Source organism: Phyllobates terribilis, unplaced genomic scaffold (genome assembly GCF_046119375.1).
Source record: "Phyllobates terribilis strain yellow unplaced genomic scaffold, ASM4611937v1 Scaffold_5__5_contigs__length_657084704, whole genome shotgun sequence".
In the NCBI taxonomy this organism is placed as follows: Eukaryota; Metazoa; Chordata; class Amphibia; order Anura; family Dendrobatidae; genus Phyllobates; species Phyllobates terribilis.
In genome coordinates this window covers 325,385,965-325,406,084 of record NW_027362765.1, presented here as the reverse complement: position 1 = coordinate 325,406,084, position 20,120 = coordinate 325,385,965, and the positions used below count along the sequence as shown (strand labels likewise).

The 20,120-nt window shown below is 43.1% G+C and overlaps 1 long non-coding RNA gene across 1 annotated transcript in view; it reads right to left on the bottom strand.

The window, feature by feature from the left end:
- Positions 1-20,120, bottom strand: part of LOC141273143 (uncharacterized) — a 95,903-nt gene that overhangs the window by 10,883 nt on the left and 64,900 nt on the right. The window lies entirely within an intron of this gene.

Genomic DNA, 20,120 nt, shown 5'->3' with positions numbered 1-20,120 from the left:
GTATAAAAAACTTTTTTTAATAAAATTAATTAAATCTGCTTGGGGGAACAACAAATGATGATGTATTGAGGGTCTGGGATGGAGACAGTGAATGATGAATTGAGGGTAGGGGACAGTGAATGATGAATTAATGGTGTGGGGAATAGGGAACAGTGAATGATGAATTGAGGGTGGGGGACAAGGGAGAGTGAATGATGAATTGAGGGTAGGAGACAAGGGAAAGTGAATGATGAATTGAGGGTGGGGGACAAGGGACAGTGAATGATGAATTGAGGGTGGGGTACAAGGGACAGTGATTGATGAATTGAGGGTGGGGGATGGGGACAGTGAATTATGAATTTAGGGTGGGAGGCGGGGGACAGTAAATGATGAAGTGAGGGTGAGGGGTGGGAAGAGCAAATGATGACTTGAGGGTGGGGGAGAGAAAATAATCATGAATTGCGGGTGGGGTACAGCAAATGATAATGAATTGATGTGGGGGAGAACAAATGAATGAATTGAGAGTGGGATACAGCAAATGATATTTAATTGAAGGTGGGGGAACAAATGATTGTGAATTGAGGGTGGGAGACAACAAATGATGATAAATTAAGGGTGGGGAGAGTAAATGATGAATTGAGTGGTGAAGAGCAAATGATGAATTTAGGGTAGAGGTGGAAGAGAGAGAGGACATGACAATGAATTGGGAAGGAGGGAGCATGTAAATATAATGAATCAGAGGAGCGACAGGTACAGAGTTGGGGGAATTGAGGATGCAGGAGTGTGAATGGTAATGAATTGGGGGAAAAAATACAGGTGCTAATTAATTTATAGATTTATTAGGTGGGAAAAGTGGCTATTTGCAGTTAGTGAGGGCACAGTGGTGGATTACAATGTATATTTGGAATGGTGGGTTGCATAATAACTAATTATATATTAATGGTGGGTGCACGTCTGTATTCAGCTGCATAGTATAGAAGTTGGGGAATGTGCTCTAGATAACTGTGTGTTATTTTATGCAGAGATGAGTCTTGGCTGGAAGAAGTGATAGAGGTCTGCGCTGGATGAAGAAAAGTGAATATGAAGGACTTCAACTAGAGACGTCACTGGTGAGTCAGTGTATTGTCTGTACACTGACGCTATACACTACATACTATACACAGAGCTCCTGTGTACAATGTAACTTGTGATCACTGTGTTACCTGTATACTGACACTATATACAGAGGTCCTGTGTATAATGTTACTGGTGATCCCAGTATTACCTGTACACTGTACACTATATACAGAGCTCCTGTGTATAATATCACTGATGATCCCTGTATTACCTGTACACCGACACTATATACAGAGCTCCTGTGTATAATATCACTGATGATCCCTGTATTACCTGTACACTGACACGATATACAGAGCTCCTATGTATAATGTCAGTGGTGATCTCTGTATTACCTGTACACTGACACTATATACAGAGCTCCTGTGTATAATGTCACTGGTGATCCCTCTATTACCTGTACACTGACACTAATATCACTGATGATCCCTGTATTACCTGCACACTGACATGATATACAGAGCTCCTGCGTATAATGTCACTGATGATCTCTGAATTACCTGTACACTGACAGTATATACAGAGCTCCTGTGCATAATGTCACTGGTGATCACTGTGTTACCTGTACACTGACACTATATACAGAGCTCCTGTGTATAATATCACTGATGATCCCTGTATTAACTGTACACTGACACGATATACAGAGCTCCAGTGTATAATGTCACTGGTGATCCCTGTATTACCTGTACACCAACACTATATACAGAGCTCCTGTGTATAATATCACTGATGATCCCTGTATTAACTGTACACTGACACGATATACAGAGCTCCAGTGTATAATGTCACTGGTGATCCCTGTATTACCTGTACACTAACACTATATACAGAGCTCCTGTGTATAATATCACTGATGATCCCTGTATTACCTGTACACTGACACTATATACAGAGCTCCTGTGTATAATGTCACTGGTGATCCCTGTATTACCTGTACACCGACACTATATACAGAGCTCCTGTGTATAATATCACTGATGATCCCTTTATTACCTGTACACTGACACTATATACAGAGCTCCTGTGTATAATGTCACTGGTGATCCGTGTATTACCTGTACACTGACAAGATATACAGAGCACCTGTGTATAATATCACTGATGATCCCTGTATTACCTGTACACTGACACTATATACAGAGCTCCTGTGTATAATATCACTGATTATCCCTGTATTACCTGTACACCGACACTATATACAGAGCTCCTGTGTATAATATCACTGATGATCCCTGTATTACCTGTACACTGACACGATATACAGAGCTCCTGTGTATAATATCACTGATGATCCCTGTATTACCTGTACACTTACACGATATACAGAGCTCCTGTGTATAATGTCACTGGTGATCCCTGTATTACCTGTACACTGACACTATATACAGAGCTCCTGTGTATAATGTCACTGATGATCGCTGTATTACCTGTACACTGACACGATATACAGAGCTCCTGTGTATAATGTCATTGGTGATCTCTGTATTACCTGTACACTGACACTATATACAGAGCTCCTGTGCATAATATCACTGGTGATCACTGTATTACCTGTACACCGACACTATATACTGAGCTCCTGTGCATAAAATCACTGGTGATCCCTGTATTACCTGTACACTGACACGATATACAGAGCTCCTGTGTATAATGTCACTGATGATCCCTGTATTACCTGTACACTGACACGATATACAGAGCTCCTGTGTATAATGTCACTGGTGATCCCTGTATTACCTGTACACTGACGTGATATACAGAGCTCCTGTGCATAATGTCACTGATGATCCCTGTGTTACCTGTACACTGACACGATATACAGAGCTCCTGTGTATAATATCACTGATGATCCCTGTATTACCTGTACACTGACACTATATACAGAGCTCCTGTGTATAATGTCACTGGTGATCCCTGTATTACCTGTACACTGACACGATATACAGAGCACCTGTGTATAATGTCACTGGTGATCCCTCTATTACCTGTACACTGACACTAATATCACTGATGATCCCTGTATTACCTGCACACTGACATGATATACAGAGCTCCTGCGTATAATGTCACTGATGATCTCTGAATTATCTGTACACTGACAGTATATACAGAGCTCCTGTGCATAATGTCACTGGTGATCACTGTGTTACCTGTACACTGACACTATATACAGAGCTCCTGTGTATAATATCACTGATGATCCCTGTATTAACTGTACACTGACACGATATACAGAGCTCCAGTGTATAATGTCACTGGTGATCCCTGTATTACCTGTACACCAACACTATATACAGAGCTCCTGTGTATAATATCACTGATGATCCCTGTATTAACTGTACACTGACACGATATACAGAGCTCCAGTGTATAATGTCACTGGTGATCCCTGTATTACCTGTACACTAACACTATATACAGAGCTCCTGTGTATAATATCACTGATGATCCCTGTATTACCTGTACACTGACACTATATACAGAGCTCCTGTGTATAATGTCACTGGTGATCCCTGTATTACCTGTACACCGACACTATATACAGAGCTCCTGTGTATAATATCACTGATGATCCCTTTATTACCTGTACACTGACACTATATACAGAGCTCCTGTGTATAATGTCACTGGTGATCCGTGTATTACCTGTACACTGACAAGATATACAGAGCACCTGTGTATAATATCACTGATGATCCCTGTATTACCTGTACACTGACACTATATACAGAGCTCCTGTGTATAATATCACTGATTATCCCTGTATTACCTGTACACCGACACTATATACAGAGCTCCTGTGTATAATATCACTGATGATCCCTGTATTACCTGTACACTGACACGATATACAGAGCTCCTGTGTATAATATCACTGATGATCCCTGTATTACCTGTACACTTACACGATATACAGAGCTCCTGTGTATAATGTCACTGGTGATCCCTGTATTACCTGTACACTGACACTATATACAGAGCTCCTGTGTATAATGTCACTTATGATCGCTGTATTACCTGTACACTGACACGATATACAGAGCTCCTGTGTATAATGTCATTGGTGATCTCTGTATTACCTGTACACTGACACTATATACAGAGCTCCTGTGCATAATATCACTGGTGATCACTGTATTACCTGTACACCGACACTATATACTGAGCTCCTGTGCATAAAATCACTGGTGATCCCTGTATTACCTGTACACTGACACGATATACAGAGCTCCTGTGTATAATGTCACTGATGATCCCTGTATTACCTGTACACTGACACGATATACAGAGCTCCTGTGTATAATGTCACTGGTGATCCCTGTATTACCTGTACACTGACGTGATATACAGAGCTCCTGTGCATAATGTCACTGATGATCCCTGTGTTACCTGTACACTGACACGATATACAGAGCTCCTGTGTATAATATCACTGATGATCCCTGTATTACCTGTACACTGACACTATATACAGAGCTCCTGTGTATAATGTCACTGGTGATCCCTGTATTACCTGTACACTGACACGATATACAGAGCACCTGTGTATAATATCACTGATGATCCCTTTACTACCTGTACACTGACACTATATACAGAGCTCCTGTGTATAATATCACTGATTATCCCTGTATTACCTGTACTGACACTATATACAGAGCTCCTGTGTATAATATCACTGATGATCCCTGTATTACCTGTACACCGACACTATATACAGAACTCCTGTGTATAATATCACTGATGATCCCTGTATTACCTGTACACTTACACGATATACAGAGCTCCTGGGTATAATGTCACTGATGATACCTGTATTACCTGTACACTGACACTATATACAGAGCTCCTGTGTATAATATCACTGATGATCCCTTTATTACCTGTACACTGACCCTATATACAGAGCTCCTATGTATAATTTCACTGATGATCCCTGTATTACCTGTACACCGACACTATATACGGAGCTCCTGTGTATAATATCACTGATGATCCCTGTATTACCTGTACACTGACACGATATACAGAGCTCCTGTGTATAATATCACTGATGATCCCTGTATTACCTGTACACTTACACGATATACAGAGCTCCTGTGTATAGTGTCACTGGTGATCCCTGTATTACCTGTACACTGACACTATATACAGGGCTCCTGTGTATAATGTCACTGATGATCGCTGTATTACCTGTACACTGACACGATATACAGAGCTCCTGTGTATAATGTCATTGGTGATCTCTGTATTACCTGTACACTGACAGTATATACAGAGCTCCTGTGCATAATATCACTGGTGATCACTGTATTACCTGTACACCGACACTATATACTGAGCTCCTGTGCATAAAATCACTGGTGATCCCTGTATTACCTGTACACTGACACGATATACAGAGCTCCTGTGTATAATGTCAGTGATGATCCCTGTATTACCTGTACACTGACACGATATACAGAGCTCCTGTGTATAATGTCACTGGTGATCCCTGTATTACCTGTACACTGACGTGATATACAGAGCTCCTGTGTATAATGTCACTGATGATCCCTGTGTTACCTGTACACTGACACGATATACAGAGCTCCTGTGTATAATATCACTGATGATCCCTGTATTACCTGTACACTGACACTATATACAGAGCTCCTGTGTATAATCTCACTGGTGATCCCTGTATAACCTGTACACTGACACGATATACAGAGTTCCTGTGTATAATATCACTGATGATCCCTGTATTACCTGTACACTGACACGATATACAGAGCTCCTGTGTATAATATCACTGATGATCCCTGTATTACCTGTACACTTACACGATATACAGAGCTCCTGTGTATAATGTCACTGGTGATCCCTGTATTACCTGTACACTGACACTATATACAGAGCTCCTGTGTATAATGTCACTGATGATCGCTGTATTACCTGTACACTGACACGATATACAGAGCTCCTGTGTATAATGTCATTGGTGATCTCTGTATTACCTGTACACTGACACTATATACAGAGCTCCTGTGCATAATATCACTGGTGATCACTGTATTACCTGTACACCGACACTATATACTGAGCTCCTGTGCATAAAATCACTGGTGATCCCTGTATTACCTGTACACTGACACAATATACAGAGCTCCTGTGTATAATGTCACTGATGATCCCTGTATTACCTGTACACTGACACGATATACAGAGCTCCTGTGTATAATGTCACTGGTGATCCCTGTATTACCTGTACACTGACGTGATATACAGAGCTCCTGTGCATAATGTCACTGATGATCCCTGTGTTACCTGTACACTGACACGATATACAGAGCTCCTGTGTATAATATCACTGATGATCCCTGTATTACCTGTACACTGACACTATATACAGAGCTCCTGTGTATAATGTCACTGGTGATCCCTGTATTACCTGTACACTGACACGATATACAGAGCACCTGTGTATAATATCACTGATGATCCCTTTACTACCTGTACACTGACACTATATACAGAGCTCCTGTGTATAATATCACTGATGATCCCTGTATTACCTGTACTGACACTATATACAGAGCTCCTGTGTATAATATCACTGATGATCCCTGTATTACCTGTACACCGACACTATATACAGAACTCCTGTGTATAATATCACTGATGATCCCTGTATTACCTGTACACTTACACGATATACAGAGCTCCTGGGTATAATGTCACTGATGATACCTGTATTACCTGTACACTGACACTATATACAGAGCTCCTGTGTATAATATCACTGATGATCCGTTTATTACCTGTACACTGACCCTATATACAGAGCTCCTATGTATAATTTCACTGATGATCCCTGTATTACCTGTACACCGACACTATATACGGAGCTCCTGTGTATAATATCACTGATGATCCCTGTATTACCTGTACACTGACACGATATACAGAGCTCCTGTGTATAATATCACTGATGATCCCTGTATTACCTGTACACTTACACGATATACAGAGCTCCTGTGTATAGTGTCACTGGTGATCCCTGTATTACCTGTACACTGACACTATATACAGGGCTCCTGTGTATAATGTCACTGATGATCGCTGTATTACCTGTACACTGACACGATATACAGAGCTCCTGTGTATAATGTCATTGGTGATCTCTGTATTACCTGTACACTGACAGTATATACAGAGCTCCTGTGCATAATATCACTGGTGATCACTGTATTACCTGTACACCGACACTATATACTGAGCTCCTGTGCATAAAATCACTGGTGATCCCTGTATTACCTGTACACTGACACGATATACAGAGCTCCTGTGTATAATGTCAGTGATGATCCCTGTATTACCTGTACACTGACACGATATACAGAGCTCCTGTGTATAATGTCACTGGTGATCCCTGTATTACCTGTACACTGACGTGATATACAGAGCTCCTGTGTATAATGTCACTGATGATCCCTGTGTTACCTGTACACTGACACGATATACAGAGCTCCTGTGTATAATATCACTGATGATCCCTGTATTACCTGTACACTGACACTATATACAGAGCTCCTGTGTATAATCTCACTGGTGATCCCTGTATTACCTGTACACTGACACGATATACAGAGCACCTGTGTATAATATCACTGATGATCCCTTTACTACCTGTACACTGACACTATATACAGAGGTCCTGTGTATAATATCACTGATGATCCCTCTATTACCTGTACTGACACTATATACAGAGCTCCTGTGTATAATATCACTGATGATCCCTGTATTACCTGTACATCGACACTATATACTGAGCTCCTGTGTATAATATCACTGATGATCCCTGTATTACCTGTACACTTACATGATATACAGAGCTCCTGTGTATAATATCACTGATGATCCCTGTATTACCTGTACACTGACATGATATACAGAGCTCCTGTGTATAATATCACTGATGATCCCTGTATTACCTGTACACTTAGACGACATACATAGCTCCTGTGTATAATGTCACTGGTGATCCCTGTATTACCTGTACACTGACACTATATACAGAGCTCCTGTGTATAATATCACTGATGATCCCTGTATTACCTGTACACTGACACGATATACAGAGCTCCTGTGTATAATGTCACTGGTGATCCCTGTATTACCTGTACACTGACACGATATACAGAGCTCCTGTGTATAATGTCACTGATGATCCCTGTATTACCTGTACACTGACACGATATACAGAGCTCCTGTGTATAATGTCACTGGTGATCTCTGTATTACCTGTACACCGACACTATATACAGAGCTCCTGTGTATAATGTCACTGGTGATCTCTGAATTACCTGTACACTATACACTATACACAGAGCTCCTGTATATAATGTCACTGGTGATCCCTGTATTACCTGTACACTGACACGATATACAGTGCTCCTGTGTGTAATGTCACTGGTGATCTCTGTATTACCTGTACTCTATACACTATATACAGAGCTCCTGTGTATAATGCCACTGGTGATCCCTGTATTACCTGTACACTGACACGATATACAGAGCTCCTGTGTATAATGTCACTGGTGATCCCTGTATTACCTGTACACTGACACGATATACAGAGCTCCTGTGTATAATGTCACTGGTGATCTCTGTATTACCTGTACACTATACACTATATACAGAGCTCCTGTGTATAATGTCACTGGTGATCCCTGTATTACCTGTACACTGACACGATATACAGAGCTCCTGTGTATAATGTCACTGATGATCCCAGTATTACCTGTACACTATACACTATATACAGAGCTCCTATGTATAATGTCACTGGTGATCCCTGTATTACCTGTACACTGACACGATATACAGAGCTCCTGTGTATAATGTCACTGGTGATCCCTGTATTACCTGTACACTGACACGATATACAGAGCTCGGGTGTATAATGTCACTGGTGATCTCTGTATTACCTGTACACTATACACTATATACAGAGCTCCTGTGTATAATGTCACTGGTGATCCCTGTATTACCTGTACACTGACACGATATACAGAGCTCCTGTGTATAATATCACTGATGATCCCTGTATTACCTGTACACTATACACTATATGCAGGGCTCCTGTGTATAATATTACTGGTGATCCCTGTATTACCTGTACACTGACATGATATACAGAGCTCCTGTGTATAATGTCACTGGTGATCCCTGTATTACCTGTACACTGACACGATATACAGAGCTCCTGTGTATAATGTCACTGATGATCCCTGTATTACCTCTACACTGACACTATATACAGAGCTCCTGTGTATAATGTCACTGGTGATCCAGTGATCCCTGCATTACCTGTACACTGACACAATATACAGAGCTCCTGTGTATAATGTCACTGGTGATCCCTGTATTACCTGTACACTGACACGGTATACAGAGCTCCTGTGTATAATATCACTGATGATCCCTGTATTACCTGTACACTGACACGATATACAGAGCTCCTGTGTATAATATCACTGATGATCCCTGTATTACCTGTACACTGACACGATATACAGAGCTCCTGTGTATAATGTCACTGATGATCACTGTATTACCTGCACACTATACACTATATACAGAGCTCCTATGTATAATGTCACTGGTGATCCCTGTATTACCTGTACACTGACACTATATACAGAGCTCCTGTGTATAATGTCACTGGTGATCACTGTATTACCTGTACACTGACACGATATACAGTGCTCCTGTGTGTAATGTCACTGGTGATCTCTCTATTACCTGTACACTATACACAAAGCTCCTGTGTTGCAAGTTGAGAATAACCCTTTAAGTTTGTTACTTGTATTATCTCCTAATTATAAAACAATTAACATTCATATTTGGGAAAAAAAAAAACATTATAGTTATGATGTTCCTTCTGCCACATATGAACAAACACTGTAGGAAGCAGTGGAGAGTTGGCGCAAGAGCAGCAGTGGGCAAGCAAATTTCAATTTGTTATTTTTACACTAGCAAAGGCTATGTGAAATAAAAATAATTATTGGAAAACCCATTTCCAATCATGATGAATACATTATTGCTATGAAGAAAAAAATGTACAAGTGCACATGAATGATTCTTTTTGCCTGCACAGGGCTTCAGAGCTTTACTTCCTATCATCAAATCACTAACTTCATTGTGACTGTGGTGGAACTGTGTCACCTGGTCATCCACATGCATATTATAATACATGACTTGTCGTTGCTCTCCGTTCTCCACCTCTCCTTATGTGAGTCACTCTAAAACACGCTGACTACATAGATCAGTACTAGAGAAGAGCGGTGTTCGACTCGAACTGTTCGCCAATCTCAAATTCGAGCTGTTTTGGGCGGTGTTTGAGCCGTTCAGCGAACACAAACAATTTGAAAAAAATTCGGCTGTTCGAGGTTATGTTCGATAACTGTTCGTGCACCAAAATCATAACTGGATTTTTTCTCAGTAATGCTGAAAATGAATGTTAATACACAGTTTGAGTGTACAGTGGGGCGGGGGGGGGGGGGGCAGGGGATGGATCTCTGCATGAATAATGAAGATCTCCATTTTTTTTTCTCTTTCCCGCATTCACAGTGGGGAGGTGCAATCTGTCAGCCTATCAGCAGCGCACACACGGAGCGAACTGCTTTTTTTCACACAAGATAGGGCATGTGTCATTGGCAGTGTATGTCACATGTCCTTGCCCTATAAGACCCAGCCATTTTCCCCGTCGCCACCATTTTCTCACTGCTGCAGCTGCATGTTAGACGGCACCGCTGTTGCTGTGTGCGCTATACTTTGTTAATTTCAAGCCAATTTTCGCACAAATCTACAGATAGCTTGGGAGTAGGGAATAGTTGTGATTTCAGTCCTTTGGCTTGTAGCAGTGTGTGGGACTTGTTCTATTAGTCCATCTATACTAACCTCCACCAGGTTGCAAATTCAATATAATTTTTATCTACATCTAGCTCTGAAAAAATATTTGGGCTTCGGCTTGTAGCAGTGTGTGGGACTTGTTCTGTTAGTCCATCTATACTAACCTCCACCAGGTTGCAAATTCAATATAATTTTTTTCTGCATCTAGCTCTGAAAAAATATTTCGGCTTGTAGTAGTGTGTGGGACTTGTTCTATTAGCCCTTCTATACTAACCTCCACCAGGTTGCAAATTCAATATAATTTTTTTCTGCATCTAGCGCTGATAAAATATTTCGGCTTGTAGCAGTGTGTGGGACTTGTTCTATTAGTCCATCTATACTAACCTCCACCAGGTTGCAAATTCAATATAATTTTTTTCTGCATCTAGCTCTGAAAAAATATTTTGGCTTGTAGCAGTGTGTGGGACTTGTTCTATTAGTCCATCTATACTAACCTCCACCAGGTTGCCAATTCAATATAATTTTTTTCTGCATCTAGCTCTGAAAAAATATTTCGGCTTGTAGCAGTGTGTGGGACTTGTTCTATTAGTCCATCTATACTAACCTCCACCAGGTTGCAAATTCAAAATAATTTTTATCTGCATCTAACCCAGCCAATACTTTTGGGCTAATACCACAGTTTGGCCACTCAGCTCTGCTCGGTTCCCATCCATTGTTTTTTGTGCAAACAACTCCAGAGTTATGAATTAGTTAACTACCAAAATGAGTGGAAAAAGGCCTGCTGCTGGTGGAAAGGGGAATAGGCATGTTGGGAAGGGAAAAAAAGGTGGTGTCCGTGGGGTAGGTGTTAAAGCAACAGTAACATCTGCAGAAGAAAGACCATCTTCCAGCCAAACTAAGATGTCTACTTCTTTTAGCGGACAATGTGATAAGATCCCTTTCTTACAGCCACGCCAATCGCTACAAATTCCAGATGAGGCACAAAAACAGCAGGTGCTTCAACGGATATCAATTGCTCCTTTAAGTGGGCTCTCCTCCACCTCAACTTCAACATCACAAATACTCCAGTCCTCAGAGGTGTCACCCCAATCGCACTTGCTTCCTCACAGCTCCCAAGTCTCCAGCTGCCCGTCTGAGTATGGGGTAGAACAGATGGTTGAGTCTGCAGAGCTGTTTACTCATACTATAGCCTGGGAATCAGAGGTCGGCTCCAGAGCTTCTGTGAATCCAGACGAGGAAATGATCTGCACTGATGCCCAGAATCTTTATGAGTCGGATCCAGGACCAGACGCAGAAAGTTCTGACCATAATGTCGACCCAAGTTCCCAAACTGTAACTCCTGTTGGTGGAGACAATGAGGAAGATGATGACGAGACTCAAATACCTGATTGGAGCGACAACTTTAGTTTTTTGTCAGGGCAGGAACAGGTTGGCTCTGAGGACGACGGGTGTGATAACACACAGGGTGATGATGACGAGGTTGGAGATCCCACTTACTGTCAACCCAGTCAGCCAGTCGATGAGGTCAGCAGAGGACGTGGAGGAGGATGCTAGTGACGACGAGGTAAGGTTGCGCCTTCCTGGATGGAGACGTAGTACTGGAAGCACGTCAACAACTGCATCCTCAAACACAACTCTGCCTCTGACCACAAGTCGTGGTGGCTCTTCAGGTCGCATGGGTGCTAAGCCTTGCATAGCCTGGGCATTTTTTCAGATCGATAAAGATGACCCAACTCGTGTTATCTGTAACATTTGTCAGCAAAAGCTAAGTAGAGGCCAAAAAATACATAGTTTGAGTACTTCATGCATGAACCGGCACATGGATATGAAGCATAAGTTGCAGTGGGAAGCTCACTGTGCTACAATGCGGCCTAGCCGGCCGGGCCAACCGCCATCTGCCACATCTTGTGCATCCGCAGCCTCTTCATCCTCTGTGACTGGGGGGACAGCAGTCACACCTGTTTTGGGACGCAGACCTGCCACCTCTTTACCCGCAACAGTCAGCGTGATTAGCAGGTCATCATTTTCTTTGGAGGTGGAAACACCAGCTGGTGTTCAGCGCTGTCCGACATCGATAGCACCACCTTTGGATCAAGGCAACCTAACATGTCCGCCTGCATCTTCCTCACAGACCGGCAGTTTGCCGGGGACACCCTTCTCAACCCCGTCTAAGCACAACAGCCAGGCTTCGGTCCCTCAGATGTGGACAAGTAAAAGACCATTTCTTCGTAGCCATGAGAAAGCTAAGAGGTTGAATTTCACCATCTGCAAGCTCTTGGCTACAGAAATGCTGCCTTTCCGCCTGGTGGACACGGAGGATTTTCGAGACCTTATGTCCGTCACAGTGTCCCAGTACCAGATGCCCAGTCGGCACTACTTCTCAAAGAAAGGTGTGCCTGCGCTACACCAGCATGTCGCACACAACATCACCGCTTCTTTGAGAAACTCTGTGTGTGACAGGGTGCATTTCACCACAGACACTTGGACAAGTAGGCATGGACAGGGGCGTTACATGTCGCTGACTGGGCACTGGGTAACTATGGTGACAGCAGGACAAGGGACTGCTGTCCAAGTCTTGCCGTCCCCACGAGTTGTGCGTCAATCCTCTTTATCTCGAAGTTCCTCCACTGCTTCTGCCTCCTCAACCTCCTCTCGGTCCTCCACCTGAACCCAAAGCCTGTCTGGTCATGCCACAAGATTTCTAACTGCGCAGAAGGGATCCTGCACACCTCCTTACTATGCTGGCAGTAAGGCTCAACGTCATGAGGCAGTTTTTACTTTGAAATGTCTGGGAAATGTGAGTCACACAGCTGAGGAGTTGTAGTTAGCTCTGGAGAACCAGTTTCATGAATGGTTGTCTCCACTGAACCTGAAACCAGGGAAGGCCGTGTGAGACAATGCTGCAAACCTGGGTGCGGCCCTTCGCCGGGGCAAAGTCACACACGTGCCTTGTATGGCTCACGTGTTGAACCTGGTTTTCCAGCAATTTTTAGCCCACTATCCCGGACTAGATGGCCTTCTGCAGAGGGCATGGTCGGTGTGTGCTCACTTGCGCCGTTCGCATCCCGCATCTCAGCGACTTACATCTCTACAGAAGTCGTTGGGCCTGTCACTTCACCGGCTAAAATGCGATGTGCCTACCCGGGGGAATTCAACTCTGCACATGTTGCAGTGACTGTGGCAGCACCGACAAGCGCTGGTGCAATACGTTCTGACGTCTAGCCTGGGCTAACGAGATCCAGAGGTGGGGCAAATCACGCTGGAGGAGTCGTCTCAGATCAGGGACCTATGCACCCTTCTGCACAGTTTTGAAATGGCGACGAAGATGTTTAGTGCTGACGATGCCATTATCAGCATGACTATTCCAGTGATTTACATGCTGGAGCACATGTTAAACAGAATTCGGAGTCAGGTGGTGGCACAAGAGGAGGTGGAGGAAGTAGAGGAGGAGGAGTTGTATGCGGAAGGGCTAACACCTGCAAGGTACAGACGGTCGACAGCACCAAGGCGGCAGGCATGTGAGGGTGGGGGAGATGGTTTTACCAGGGCGCATGGTAGCAGCCAAACTAGTGAGGAAGGTGCAGGAGCCCAGGAAGAAGTGGAGGACGAACTGATGGAAGACTCATCAGATGAGGGAGACCTTGATCACATTTCTGTTGTGCGAGGTTGGGGGAGAGTGCAGAGGAAGGAAGCATGATTGTTACCTCGCCACCAACACAACAGGCACTTAGTGCTCCTGGATGCGCAAGACACATGAGTGCCTTCTTGCTGCACTACCTGCAACATGAACCTCGAATTGTGAGAATTAGTAATAATCCTGACTACTGGCTTGCCACACTGTTAGATCCCCAGTACAAAAGTAAATTTGCAGAAATTATTCCTGCCATAGAAAGAGATGCACGCATGCAGGTGTATCAGCAGAGACTGTTGCAGAATCTTACATGTGCTTTTCCACAAAACACTAGTGGTGCACGTAGTGAATCTCACAGTTCCAACTTGCCAAAACATAACAGAAACACAGTATCTGCTGGTAACATCAATTTTGCGGAATCATTTCACCACTTTTTTAGCTCATCCTTTGCAATGCCACAGGAGACAAGAAGTCTGACACATAGTCAACGCCTAGAGACGATGGTACAGGAGTATCTCCAAGTAAACACTGAAGCCATGACTGTGTCACTGGACCCTTGTTCTTTTTGGGCTTCCAATCTGGATAAATGGCCGGATCTCGCCACATACGCCTTGGAGATCTTGTCATGCCCCGCAGCCAGCGTTCTGTCTGAACGTGTGTTCAGCGCTGCTCCACTGATAATGTAGACAGACTCACGTTCATAAAGATGAACAAAGCATGCATCCGAAACGACTTTTCTACCCCTGTGTCATCCTGGGGAGAGTAAAAGCTTGATGATTTGTTAAAATCACCTCACCAACCGTTTTAAGCTTTCAAATTACTAATCATGTTTATCTGTATCCTGGCTGGAAAATAATTTGGGCCTTGTAGCAGTGTACAGTACTGATTCTATTAGGCCATCTATACTAAACGCCACCAGATTTAAAATTACTAATCATGTTTATCTGTGTCTTGGCTGGAAAATAATTTGGGCCTTGTAGCAGTGTTCAGTACTGATTCTATTAGGCCATCTATACTAAACTCCACCAGATTTAAAATTACTAAACATGTTTATCTGTATCTTGGCTGTAAAATAATTTGGGCCTTGTAGCAGTTTGCAGTACTGATTCTATTAGGCCATCTATACTAAGCTCCACCAGCTTCCAAATTAATAATAATTTTTAGCTGCATCTAGCCCGGAAAATAATTTTGGGGCTCCTAGATGCGCAAGACACATGAGTGCCTTCTTGCTGCACTGCCTGCAATATGACCCTCAGATTGTCAGAATTCGAAATAATCCTGACTACTGGGTTGCCACACTCTTAGATCCCCCACACTCTTCGATCAACCTTTTCATTTTAATAAAGAACAAAAAAATGGTCATTTTTGAAATTATAAGCTTTAGCAGGTTATTAGAAACTGAAATCAAACAGTTTTCAACTCAAAACTTTATTCTAGGTGATGTTACATTTGCACATAGGACCCCTTGTTCGAAAGGAGCTTCTGAACTGTCTCGTCCATTGAATTTGTCAGGTTTTGGATGGTTTCTGCTTCAATTGTTTTGCATGAGGACAGAATACCCTCCCAGAGCTGTTGCTTAGATGAGAACTGCCTCCTGCCATCATAGACACTCCTTTTGATGATGCTCCAGAGGTTCTCAATGGGGTTGAGGTCAAGGGAGCATGGGGGTCACACCATAAGTTTGTCCCCTTTTATGCCCATGTCAGCCAGAGATGCAGATGTGTTATGTGCAGCATGAGACGGTGCATTATCATGCATGAAAATGATCTTGCTGCGGAATACACGGTTCTTCTTCTTGAACCATGGCAGGAAGTGCTGCTTGAGAAACTCCACATACATTATGGAGTTCATCTTTACCCCTTCAGGGATCCTAAAGGGGCGGACAATCTCTCTTCCCATGATTCCAGCCCAAAATATTACTCCACCTCCTCCTTGTTGGCGCCGTAGCCGTGTTTGCATGGGGTGTCCATCAACCAGCCATCCTCCACTCCATCCACCTGGACCATCGAGCGTTGCACGGCACTCATCGGTGAACAAAACAGTTTTGAAGTCAGTCTTCATGTATTGTTTGGCCCACTGGAGCAGTTTCTGCTTGTGTACAGTGGATAGAGGAGGTCGACAGGATGGCTTACGCACAGCTGCCAACCCCTGAAGGACCCTGCATATTGTTGTTCGGGGGACGTTGGAGGCACCAGCAGCTTCAAAAACTTGTCTGCTGCTATGACAAGGCTTTTTTGCCGCTGCTCTTTTAACCTGACGTAATTGCCTGTAGGAAAGAGTCCTCAATTTTCCCTTATCAGCACGCACACGTGTGTACTGTGAATCAGCTACATACTTCTTGATTGTGCGATGATCAGGATGAAGTGTCTTGGCAATGTTGATTGTAGTCATGCCTTGACCTAAACACTCCACAATTTGTTGCTTCTCAGCAGCCGACACATCCTTTTTCTTTCCCATTTTGGCAGAAAATGTAGGCTGCTTAATAATGTGGGACAGCCTTCTTAAGTAGTCTTGCCTTTCATTGGACACACCTGCCAAACTAATTAGCACAGGTGTCTGCAATTGCTTACAGTGATATAAAGAGCCCTGACACACATCACCATCAATGAGTTTAACTGACAAACAAAAAAATTCTTACCTTATCACTCCTAAACACTTTTTGCATAATAATTTGGAACCCAGTGTACATGTGCTTTTCCACAAAACAACAGTGGTTCACGTAGTGAATCTTACAGTTCTAACTTGCCAACCGTGGTCTGTATGGAGTTGTTCAATAAAGGGCCCAAAATTAAGATAACAAAGACGGGAGAGGTCTCTATGAATACGAATTCCTAAGTATTTGATACCCTGTGAGGGCCAGGCAAAGGGAAAGTTGGACTGGATGGAATCCTGTATGGATTTGGGGAGGGAGACATCGAGGGCCTCAGACTTCGCTGCATTGATTTTAAAATTTGACCATGTAACAAAGTGATCTATTTCAGCCATAACAGCAGGGATGGATATATGTGATTGAGTGATATATTCTAGGACATCATCAGCAAATGCAGAGCACTTGTACTCGGTGCCTCCCACCTCAATCCACCTAATATTGGGGTTATGGCGAATTGATGAGAGCAGGTGCTCCGTCACTAGGATGTATAAGAGAGGGGACAGAGGGCATCCCTGCCTTGTCCCATTGGTGATTATGAAAGGTGATGAAAATGTTCCATTTATCTTCAGCCTAGGTGACGTATTGTGATAAAGGGCCGTGATTTTGGCTATAAAAGGGTCCCCTAGACCCCTACTCCAAGCTTTTTAAGAGAATCATATATGGCGTGCCAGGAGACTCTATGGAATGCTTTCTCAGCATCCAACAAGAGTATCTAATTACAAATTTTTAACTGCATCTAGCCCAGGAAATACTTTGTGCCTAGTAGCAGTGTCTGCTAGTCAGCGGATTATCCCGGCTGTTAAGCAAGCTACACCACCTGTAGTTTGGACACTTAATTTTTTCAAAGGAAATGGTTCGGTTCCCCGGGACACTCAGTGAAGAGCATCGGGGAGGCACCCCAAGGCACAGGGGCTGGGACTGGCGGTAGGACGCCTTGCGGTGTACCGCCAAGCTTGATCCTTATAAAAGCTTTTTAACTGCAGCAGCTTTAGTGGACGCTACTGGAGCTGGAATTACCGCGGCTGCTGGCATGAGACTTGCCCTTCAATAGATCTTTGTAAAAGGATTTAAAGTGTACTCATTCAAATTAGAGAGACAATTTAAATTAAAAAGATTAGACCTGCCTCCACCGCAGGGGGGCTCGCTCGACCCACCAGCGGACAGGCACCAGTATTGGGAGAGGGGGGCTGGCCTTCAGGGTCCACCGCGGCTCTGGCACAAACCCGGCGACACGGAGGTCGCACGGGCAGGAACGGACTGGCCGTGTCTGCTTCGCACTTTTTTGGTTTTAGAAGGGCATGACATGCCTATATCTGTGTCTCCCCCTCCTTTTACTCCTCCACCTCTTTTCTTTTCGCATGACTATATGTACTTGTCAGTTTTCCATGTGTTAGTTGTGTCTTCTGAGCAGTTTGTCAGCTTTTGGACACCTTTGAAGTGTTTTCTATGTGTTGCTATGTGTTTTTGTTTGCCTGCCATTGGTTTTAACGGTGTTCGAAGGTGTTCGACGAACAGTTCGACGTTCGGTTCGGCGAACATACGGGTGTTCGACGAACCGAACCGAACTCGAACACTACGGGGGTGGCTCGACACTAATTAGTACATCAGAGACTCCTATGCAATCATAAAAATGTCCCCTTAAAAACCCATTTTATCTTTAAGCTATCAATTCAGGAATCGCCACTCACATTTCTTTATATTTTTCTGCAAAGCATGTGATGTTGTTACTAGCAATACATAGACACAACTGCTTTTTAGACTTGCTATGTCCTCTTCATTACATACAGTATAGCTGAATTTGCTGCAACCTTAAGCCACCCCATACACTTTCGGCTGATCACTACATCACCCATCTCTCCCATACACAGGAGCGCCGCCAAGCACTCCTGTGCTGTCTATGATAAAGCCGCTGCCAGACATCTCTGCCAGTGGCTTATCTCTTAGAAAACAAAAGGATCAGCAGTCCAAAAGAGAAGAGTTCGGAAGGTGAAGAGTTTAGAGGCCCCCATCACATAAGGCTATGTTCACACACTTTGTGTTTTTTTCTGCTGCAAATCTGCTGAAAATCTCCTGCTAACTTTTTTCTGGCAGGAAAAAGCTGCGTTAAAAAACGCAGGTTTTGGTGCATTTTTTGATGCATTTTTGCGCCATTTTTTTCCACTTCCTATGGGTGAAAAAATGCAGGTGCGTTTTCTGCTGCAAAAACGCTGAAAGAAGTGATATGCTCTATTTTCCAAAAACACAAACAAGTCACAAAATGCGCAAAAAAAAACCATGTGTGAACAGAGAATTCTGGTTTCTCATAGACTTTTCTGGTACTGCAAAACGCAGCGGAAAATTTGCATAAAAATCTGCAGCAAAATACGCTGCAAAACCCAACGTGTGTGAACATAGCCTTAGACTGTCTGCCAAATATCTTGATACTGTCTGACGTCTAATGTGTTTGGGGGCCTTTACTTACCTGTTCCAATTGAAAAACAGCTTTCTAATGTGCAATTTTTTTTTTAACATAAACTCCGTGCAGTCTGGGAGGAAGGCTGCTCCAATAAGGAGATATGTCTGGATCCTACATTGTACGTGTATTAATGAAGCTAAGTTCACATATCCATTTGGATATTATTCTGTGTTTGTCTGTTCCGATTTAGGATATGCAAATGGAAGTAGAAGGGCCCCTCTGATTCTTATGGGGTCCTCTTCATTTCCGTTTGGTGTCTGTTTTTTAGAGCTGAAGAAGTTTAGTATGCTTAATATTATAAAGATTTGTGCCTAATGATTTCTATACAGCCTCAGAAAAGTTTGAAATAATTGAATTAATGTAATTTAATGCATATGATCAAT